Here is a 9065-nt window from a genome sequence, read left to right on the forward strand (position 1 = left end):
TATTTTCTAACTACTGATGAGTAGAGTTTAAAAACACATACACCCTCGATGTGTGAGGTTAGAGCAGATAAAATCATTTGTACATGGAGAAGACATGCAAGGAAATCATCTAGGATAAGAAGCAATGATGCAGAGAACAGCTACAAATGGAAAGAACTCCAGAAGAGGAGATGTGCTAAGGAAGAACAGAAGTTTGTTGGTTAGGGACAGATGGTAAATACTGTTCAAAAAGGGACTGGAAAAACCAAAGGATGAATGATCTCACTGATAAGCAGATGATGACACATAATGGAGGGTAGGAGGGGGCAAGAATGGAGGAAGGAGGGACTGTATAGAAGGATAAGAGGGGTGGGAAGGGTGGCGGGGAGAAAAAAAATAACAGAATGAATCAAAAACTATTACCGTAGGTAAACCTATGATTACAAAAATGGTATGCCTCTACTTCATGTACAGAGAAACAAGATGTATTCCATTTGTTTACAATAAAAATGAATTAAAAAAAAAGGGATTCAAAATTTTTGAGAATTTAGTGGGCAATGGTTGGTGACCCACCACCTCTAGTCACACCCTACTCACCTTCAGTTACCATTCAATTGATCCCATCAGGGGATTAATTCACTGATTTGTCTAAGACTTTCATAACCCAATCACTTCCCCTGTAAACCTTTTGCATTATCTCACACATGAGCTTTTCTGGGATACCTCATATCCAAACCATTACAAATCCTTACTCCAGAAGGGAGAATGGAATGTTGTAGAACAGCATCTGGCATATTTTAATTCACTGGGTAATACTTATCACTTCTAGATGTGACAAGAAAAAGGGAAAAGAAATGAAAATAGAAGAAAACTTATGATTCGTGACACCCTATATTTAAATAGCAAATATACATAGTTTCTTTCTGAATTCTTAGCAATTATGTGATTTGAATGATACAGTATTTCACTAATAAATCTGTTATTAAATTACCTGGTATCACTTTCTTTGGGGAAAATACTAGGTGACAACAATTAAAACCATAACACTAACTCCATGATAATATATTTATAGTTTTACCAAACTAGATAAGTTATTCAAATATTGATGTTGAGCTTAAATATCAACACAATTCTTTGGCCCAAATTATACATTTACATATTTTTCTTCATTGCATTTTTCTTTCATTTTTATCTGATTTACAGAAAGCTATTTTTTTCATTGGAATCTCTCTACTAGTGCTAATAACTTATTTTTACAATTCTAAAAATATAATTTAAAGTGTTTCTTTAATAATTGTGATAATGAATTTCAGATTCTAATTCAAGGTAAAATTATGGTTCGATTTCCATTTTATATTTTCATGTTGGCATTTATTTTTTTTTAAAGGGATTGCTAGACATCTTGAGAATTTCATCATTCAGGGGATTGTAACAGACATTAAACTGGTACGTATTTGTATGTGATTATACTTGTATTTATTTCCTAAAGTACTAGATCATAAATAAAAATTTTAAAAATGAATCAGAATTGTTTATTTGTTTTAAGATGCAAAAAATACTTAAATTTCTCTTTATAAGAAAATAGCTTTTAAAATTAAAATTGATTTATAAATTACTGAAAATAGTCAGCAAAAAAATCCATCAAATTCAGTTAGTTTCCAATTATCTATGGAAGGTGATAATAGAAGCAAAATGAAATTTTCATTTGCAGTGAAGTACTCATCTATCAAAGTGAATTAACTTTTCAACTAAACAAGAACCCTTTAATCAATGATGTCTTCTCAACATCTGTCCAAGTTGGCTTATAGTACAAAAGAGTTTTATCCCTGCCTGCATTTGAGATTGCAAACTCCTGAGCAAGAGATGCTGCGCTGTTACAGATGCTCTCTTTTCTGGGCTCTGTTGACCTTCTCCCTTTGCTTCAGTTCCACTTGCTGAAAGTTGGCTCTCTGTTCCTGTTTGTCTCAAGTACTTTATATCAGCATGATCGTTAAGGTTTTGCCTGCTTTAAGTGTAACGCAACTACAACTCCTTCCGTGTTTACAATCTGTCCACTCCTTTTGGTCAGAGATTATTGGTTTACTACACAGATACTTATAACTGGTAGTTTTTAATGATGAAGATGAAATAACCCTTTCTCCTAAAGAACTTTAAGACTATATGGGAAGAAAGAAATGTATGTAGAAATATAAAAGAAAGCAGAAATATAAAAGAAAGCAGAAATATAAAAGAAAGCAAAAGAAGCAGAAAGAACATTTGACTAAATATAATTTGTTTTTATCCCTCTAGGCTTAATGCATAGAAAATATGGCCCAAGCAGCCTTCTTTAATCTTGATAAAACTATTGAAAGCCTTCTTGAGAGTTACAATTGGATTTAGGGAAAACGTGCTGCAGATGAATGAAATCCTCTGACCACATTTCCTCTCATTTTTCGCTGTTATTCATTTGATGAAAATGGAGTTCATAAACAAAGCTTTATCAGTCAACAGCATAATTTTCTTTCTGAGAAATCATCTGTTGATCTTCAATGGTCATGCTGGGAAACAGTATTTCATTGTATTGAATACCGTGCCTTTGTGCTTCACAAACATGGAACACTAAGGAGATATTTAATAATTATATTTTAATGTATAAATAAATAATGTGATGAATAACTGAATAGAGCCTGTCCTAATCTTAGGAGAGCTCCATCTCTAGTTCTCAGATGTAAATACACGTGCACACACAAACATGTACTTTTGGGATCACTGATTTAAACAAATAAGTTCATTAAAGTTTTTATTAATGACTCTGATGTTGCTCTCCAAAGTTTCTAAAATTGTTAAGGGATGAGTAATCATTCGGTTAATTAACAGATAAGGTCACACTATTCAATGACTGATTTAATTCAGTTTCAGCTATTTTGGCCCCTTTGGGATTATAGTCTGAATAACACACCTCCAATATTAAGTGTACAGGATCTTGAAATGCATTATGATCTTTAAAAGAACAAGATGGCTTTACTATCATCAAGTGATTTCATTTTTACATTTAAGTTATTTTCCCAAATGGATATTTCCTTTGTTCTAATGGGTAAATAAAATTAAACACATATATACACATACAGCATGACCTCTTCTTTATACTTAACAATATTTAAATCTAACTCTATATTTAGACTGCTTTACCTGCTGTTCGACTGTTCTTGACATACAAAACAGACTTTAATAATAACCAGGCATATTCTATAGATATTACATAAACTCAAAATATGACTACAAGTTTCAGAAAATCAGAATGCTACTGTAAACATAGTGTGATGATGAGTTGATCAATTTGCAAACCAAAAGGACGGACGCTCTTTTATTTTAGAGCACAGGACTTTCTTAGAACCTAGGTAAATAACAAAATTAAAATAAATATTTATTCAAATGCCAAAATCTCTAAAGAATATCTGTCCCTAAAATGTTTTTGTTGCATCAAAGAAAATGAAAATGAAGGAAAATGCTGAATACAAATGATTAAAGACCATCTTGGCTCTTTGGAAGATTTGAGACTTCATGTGGTGATTAATGGGAGGCAAGCAGAAGGTTTTACAAGACAGAGCAATGGATGTGTTCTTGCAGAGTTCTCCTGAGTGAAGTAATTGAATACCTAAAAGACTGAAACCGAAGATGAAGTGGAGAAGTCAATTTAAAGCATAAATATACAAAAATAAACACTAACGGAAAGAAAGAGACTTTAGGGAAGAGCAGAGGACTGGAAGTGCTTTGATTGAATATTTCTAAATTTTGAAATAAAATGAGAATCCTTCTGACAGCAATAACTAAGAGATGATGGTCTGTATGGACTGAATGATTTCCCTGAAGTTATAGGAATGATGGTCTGAGAATAAATATTCTGATGGAAAATTCTACTCTGTTGAGTTTAACTCCACAGCTCTTGACTCTGGAGAGCAAAGATGAAAGTAGAAACCTTTTCCTGCTTATTAAAATTTATTTTTCTTATCTACTATTTTTTCTGAAACACTTTTTTCAAGGACCTAGAATCAGTGATCGCAATATGAAAAAAATATCATCACTTTTGTTTGTTCTTGGGAAACACTTTTATTTACAGAAATTAGGGCAAATTTTACAGTCAAAAATCATGATCAAGCCTTGTAAAGACTCCCTTGGGCTCCCTAAATTTTTTTTCCATATAGGAATTGTGCTATAATATTCTATGACATGTTAGAAAAGACAAAAGACTGAGGAAAGTAACCCATTTTTACCAGGAAAATTTGAGAGTAAAATACGAGTTCCAGAGTACAGACCTTATTAAATAAAACCACAATCTATGGTTTATAAATGAAACTCTTAAGGTTTGTTGTTATTGATATTAAAATTTTGAGTTACCTTACTGATCCTAGGTTCACTCATCTTTAAAGGTAAGTATAAAAATATTCAGCTTATTGTTATAAAAAGTTACTCTAGAAACAATATTTGGTAAAGTAGATAATACATTTATCTTGTCCCTTGAAGGGACATTATCCATGACAATGGATGTTATATATATTTTAACTATCAATTTTATATGATAGTTGAATAAGCCCTATTGAATATGAAATAAAATACCAGAGTAATTAAAAGATAGAGTGATTAATCATTCAGAGTAAAGTGAAAGGCATTGATAATTAAGGATAAATCTAGGGAAATGAAGCAAAAATTATATTTAGGAAAGTGAGTGGAACTTATAAGAATCATGGAATGACTGGAAAGGGGAATGCTAGCATGATAGGAAAACCAGAAGACCCCAGATCACAAACTTAAACAGGAATCTCTTAATGAAATTCTAAATAAATTTAGACACAGCTTTTTTTCCTTTTAGTATCCAGCCCTCTAAATTTCTTAATAAAATATTTTGAAATGAATATAGAATGACAGTTTTAAAAATTGCTTCTAAAAATAAAGAACACCTAGAAATCTCGCCACATTAAAATATGCAGAAAAACACAGCCTCTTTTCTTTTTTATACCTTATGCTCATTCTGTATACCTGTCAAATGTATCCCTTAACAATAGACCCTTTCTGCAGCACCAAGTGACGTTCCTGCGGAGGTAATGTCTGCAGATGCTCGCGTTGTCAGGGCTACTTTCAAAAGGTGTTTTCAGGGTGTCATTCGCAGGCATTAACTTGTGTTGTGATATTTTCTGCACGTTGACCTCACAACCTGCTTGATATGCATAACGCTTTGGTCTGTCTTCAGAATTTGTTGTTTGAGAATGCCCTTGTCTCGTGTCCTTTCACTTTATACAGTGTTGGGATGGTAGGTGCATTATTCTTGTTGATAGGCTTTCTGAATTTCTTGATAGGCCCTATGAATTTGGATGCTCTTTTTTTTTTTTTTTTTTTGTAGTGCAGATCAATCCTCAGTGTTGAATTACTAAGCTCACTACACACATTCTCAAGAGCAACTACTGTGTTTAAATACACATGAGAATCTTTACTTTTTTGTGTTTGTTTACATTTTTTTCTTAGTATGTTGTTTAATGATGGAAAATGGTAAGAACAAGTTGTATTCCTAAGAACAGTTTTATATCAAAATGTGTAAATTAAAAATACTGTAATCTCAAAATATAAAGAGTTGAGAATTTAAAGTTTAGTTTTATTGAAAGCATATATTTATCTAGAAATATAATCTTAAATATATCACTTAGAAATTTTGTCATGAATATAGATTTATAAATATGCATGTGCATTATGGAGTTGAAATAAATTTTTAAATGGGATTTTTGTTTTCAAATTCAGGTCAAAAAAGAAAAACATTCACTTTCAAGGCAGAAAAAGAATATTAATTGTGTTTAGGTCACATAAATCATGAAGTACTTAGTGAATATTTTGCAGTCCTATCTTATGTCATTCCCTAACTCTGCTGTCCTCACTGACTTTATTATTTTTTTTTTCAAACCTGGATTTATAGCATTGTGTTTTATATTCCAAAGTCTATATTATCAATTTAAGTTTCCTGAATCATGATATATCTGTGTAAAGTAACCCGCTTCACCCTTTTTAAATAAATAGACTGCATTCTATTTTTTAAATTAAAATAGTATACTTTCAAAAATGTACATTTCACAGGATATTAGACAATAGATAAAAAAATGAAGACTTTAAGAAAACTTTATGACAATAAAAAGCTCTAGTCTTCCACTCATAATTAGTGGGCCACATTTCAATGTAGTTAAGTCTAATGAAACTATGAAATTTCTTTTCAAGGTGGGGCCTATATTAGTAATTATCTATATCTATTTTTTGATCTATTTCCCATTCCATCTATCTCAGTTCCAATATTTAAAAGTCTTGTAAGTTTTCACTGACCTATGTACAACAAGAATGAGACTAAGCAAACACAACTAATGTCCTTTTTTGAATCCTGTAGAGTACAGAGGTTACAGGGAAACTACCATCCTCAAATTTGGAGAGAGGCAAATATGCAAAACCATAGGTGAGATCAGTTTACTTAGAGCAGAAGTTGTTGGATTTGATACAAAATTCCAAATTTTCAAAGAGGGAGTTTAGAATAGCTATGATTAAAATGTTAATCACTTCTATAGCAAAGAATTAACCTTACCAGAGAGATCTTAGCCCTGAGTTCCCAGGACATAATCTGTAAATTCTAAGGAGTTCTGCATAAGGGTGTCTTTGTTTTACTCGGACCTTTGAGCTACATAAGAGAGACCATATAATTTATGGTTGGTATATTCAGATTTATGGAATCAGCTCTACCTCCCAAGGTCTTGGATACCAAAAACCATGCGAACAGCCATGTCAATGTGACCAAATCACAGTAAGAACTCTCTACATCCTGGACAACAAGTTTTAGATGCCCTTCTCTGGTTTGAAATATTTCAGTTATATTGGCATGTATTGTTTCTAGGAAAATTTACACTATCTGAAGCAACTGGAAGAAGAAAACTGAGGAAACCATGTTTAGAATTCTCCGAGACTCTGCTCCATGTGTCTTTTCATTGATTGATTTTGATTTGTATTTTCTCATTGTAGTAAACTAACTTTCAGCATAACAGCTTTCATTGTATTCTGTCAGCCTTCAGAACAAATTATTGAACCTAAGGGTGGGCTCTTTTGGATCCCCCAAAATATAATCAATATCAGAAGTGAGGGTGGTCTTAGGGACTACTTCCAAACTTCATATATCTATAATAGAAAAAGTAGACAACATGTAAAAACCAGACAGAAAAGGGAGAGAGAAGAAAAAGAAACAAAGAATAAGTGCAATAAACATGGTAGATGTTAATTTAAACCTACCAAAAACTACTTTTCCTATGAATGATCTAAATTCACTACCTAAAAGACAGAGATAACCAAAGTAAATATTTAGAAATGCCATCTACAAAAATCCATTTAAAATATAAAGACACAGTTTAAAAGTAAACAGATGGAGAAAGAAATAACAAACTAACACACACAAAAAAAATTAGAGTAGGTATATTAATTTCAGATAAAGCAGATGAGACTAGAGAAACTCTCATGATTAGGAAAATTATTGTATAATGATGCAATAATGAATTCAAGATGACATGTCAAGGCACAGTGGCACACGCTTATAGTCCCAGCAGCTCAGGAGGCTGAGGTAGGAGGATGGCAGGTTCAAAGCCAGAATCAGCAAAAGCTAAGCAACTCAGTGAGACCCTGTCTCTAAATAAAATACAAAATAGGGCTGGGGATGTGGCTCAGAGGTTGAGTGCCCCTGAGCTCAAACCCTGGTACCCCTCCAAAAAAATGACATGCACGTGTTTAGAATATATGCAGTGACATCAGATCTTCTAAAAAATCAGGTAAAAACTAACAGAAATGCAATGTGCAATGGAAAAATTCACTCTTATAGCCAGAATGTTAATGTTAATGTATCTATTTTTCAGTAAATGAAGTTCAAATAGACAGAAGTCAATAGTAATATAATTGACCTGAACAAACTATCATTCATCTTGAATATAGGATACTCATTCAACAACAATCTGTTTTCTCATGCTACATGGACCATTTCCTGACCAAGTTCACACCAGAGGTTATAAAATGTATCATATCAAATCTAAAGAAATAGAAACCATACAAAATCTGATAGACCACAATGGAATTAAACTAGAAGTAAATAATAACAATAAATACAGTGACAATATATATGGTGATTAAAAGACATACTTCTACAAAGCATATGGATCAAATAAATCACAAGATAGATTATAAAAATCAATAAAATAAAACTGAAAAATACATTAAAATATTTAGTCAAATTTGTGTAATACAGTTAAAGAATTATATACTATTAATGTATATAAAGACAACTCAATCTATAAATAATAAATTATTAAATAAATATGTGGAAGTAATTAAACATTTATAGGCATAAAATTAATCTAGTTATGGGTCTTTCCTAATAACTAATTTAAAATAATTCAGAAACTTATCTTCAGAGTGCAGAACTATGAATTTCTAGAAGAAAACTGGTAGAAATCTTTAAGAACTTTGGTTGGTGATGACTTTTTGACATAACAAAAGCATAATGAGCAAGAGAAAAATTTAATGAAAAAGATAAATAGGACTTACTTAAAATTTAGAAACCTCTGATCTCTGATAATTAAGATAACAGAAACGGATTAGAAGAAAATATTTTCAAAAGATGTAATTGTTAAAAAAGACTTATATACAACATACATAATTAAAATTCAACATCCTCCCCCCAAAAAACTCAACTTGATTAAAAATGTAAAAAGTATCTGAACAGACACCTCACCAAAGAAAACCATCAGATAAATCCCAGTTCAAGGATATTTTACAATACTGCTCAAAACTGTCAAAGGAAAGAAAGAGAAAGAAAAGAAAAAGAAAGAAAGCAAGAAAGAGAGAGAGGGAGGGAAGAAGAAAAACAAAAAGTAAGAGCTAAGTAACTGAGAAGACAGGGAAGGTGATACCCAGACAGGATGTAGGGACTAAAAAAACAAGTTAGGTAAAAACTAAGGGACAATTGGAAAAAATGAAGAAAGCTGAATGAACTGTGGTGTTCAATAGTAATGTGTCAATATTTATTCATTAACTGTAATATTCTAATG

This window comes from Sciurus carolinensis, chromosome 5 (assembly GCF_902686445.1).
Source record: "Sciurus carolinensis chromosome 5, mSciCar1.2, whole genome shotgun sequence".
Classification (NCBI taxonomy): domain Eukaryota; kingdom Metazoa; phylum Chordata; class Mammalia; order Rodentia; family Sciuridae; genus Sciurus; species Sciurus carolinensis.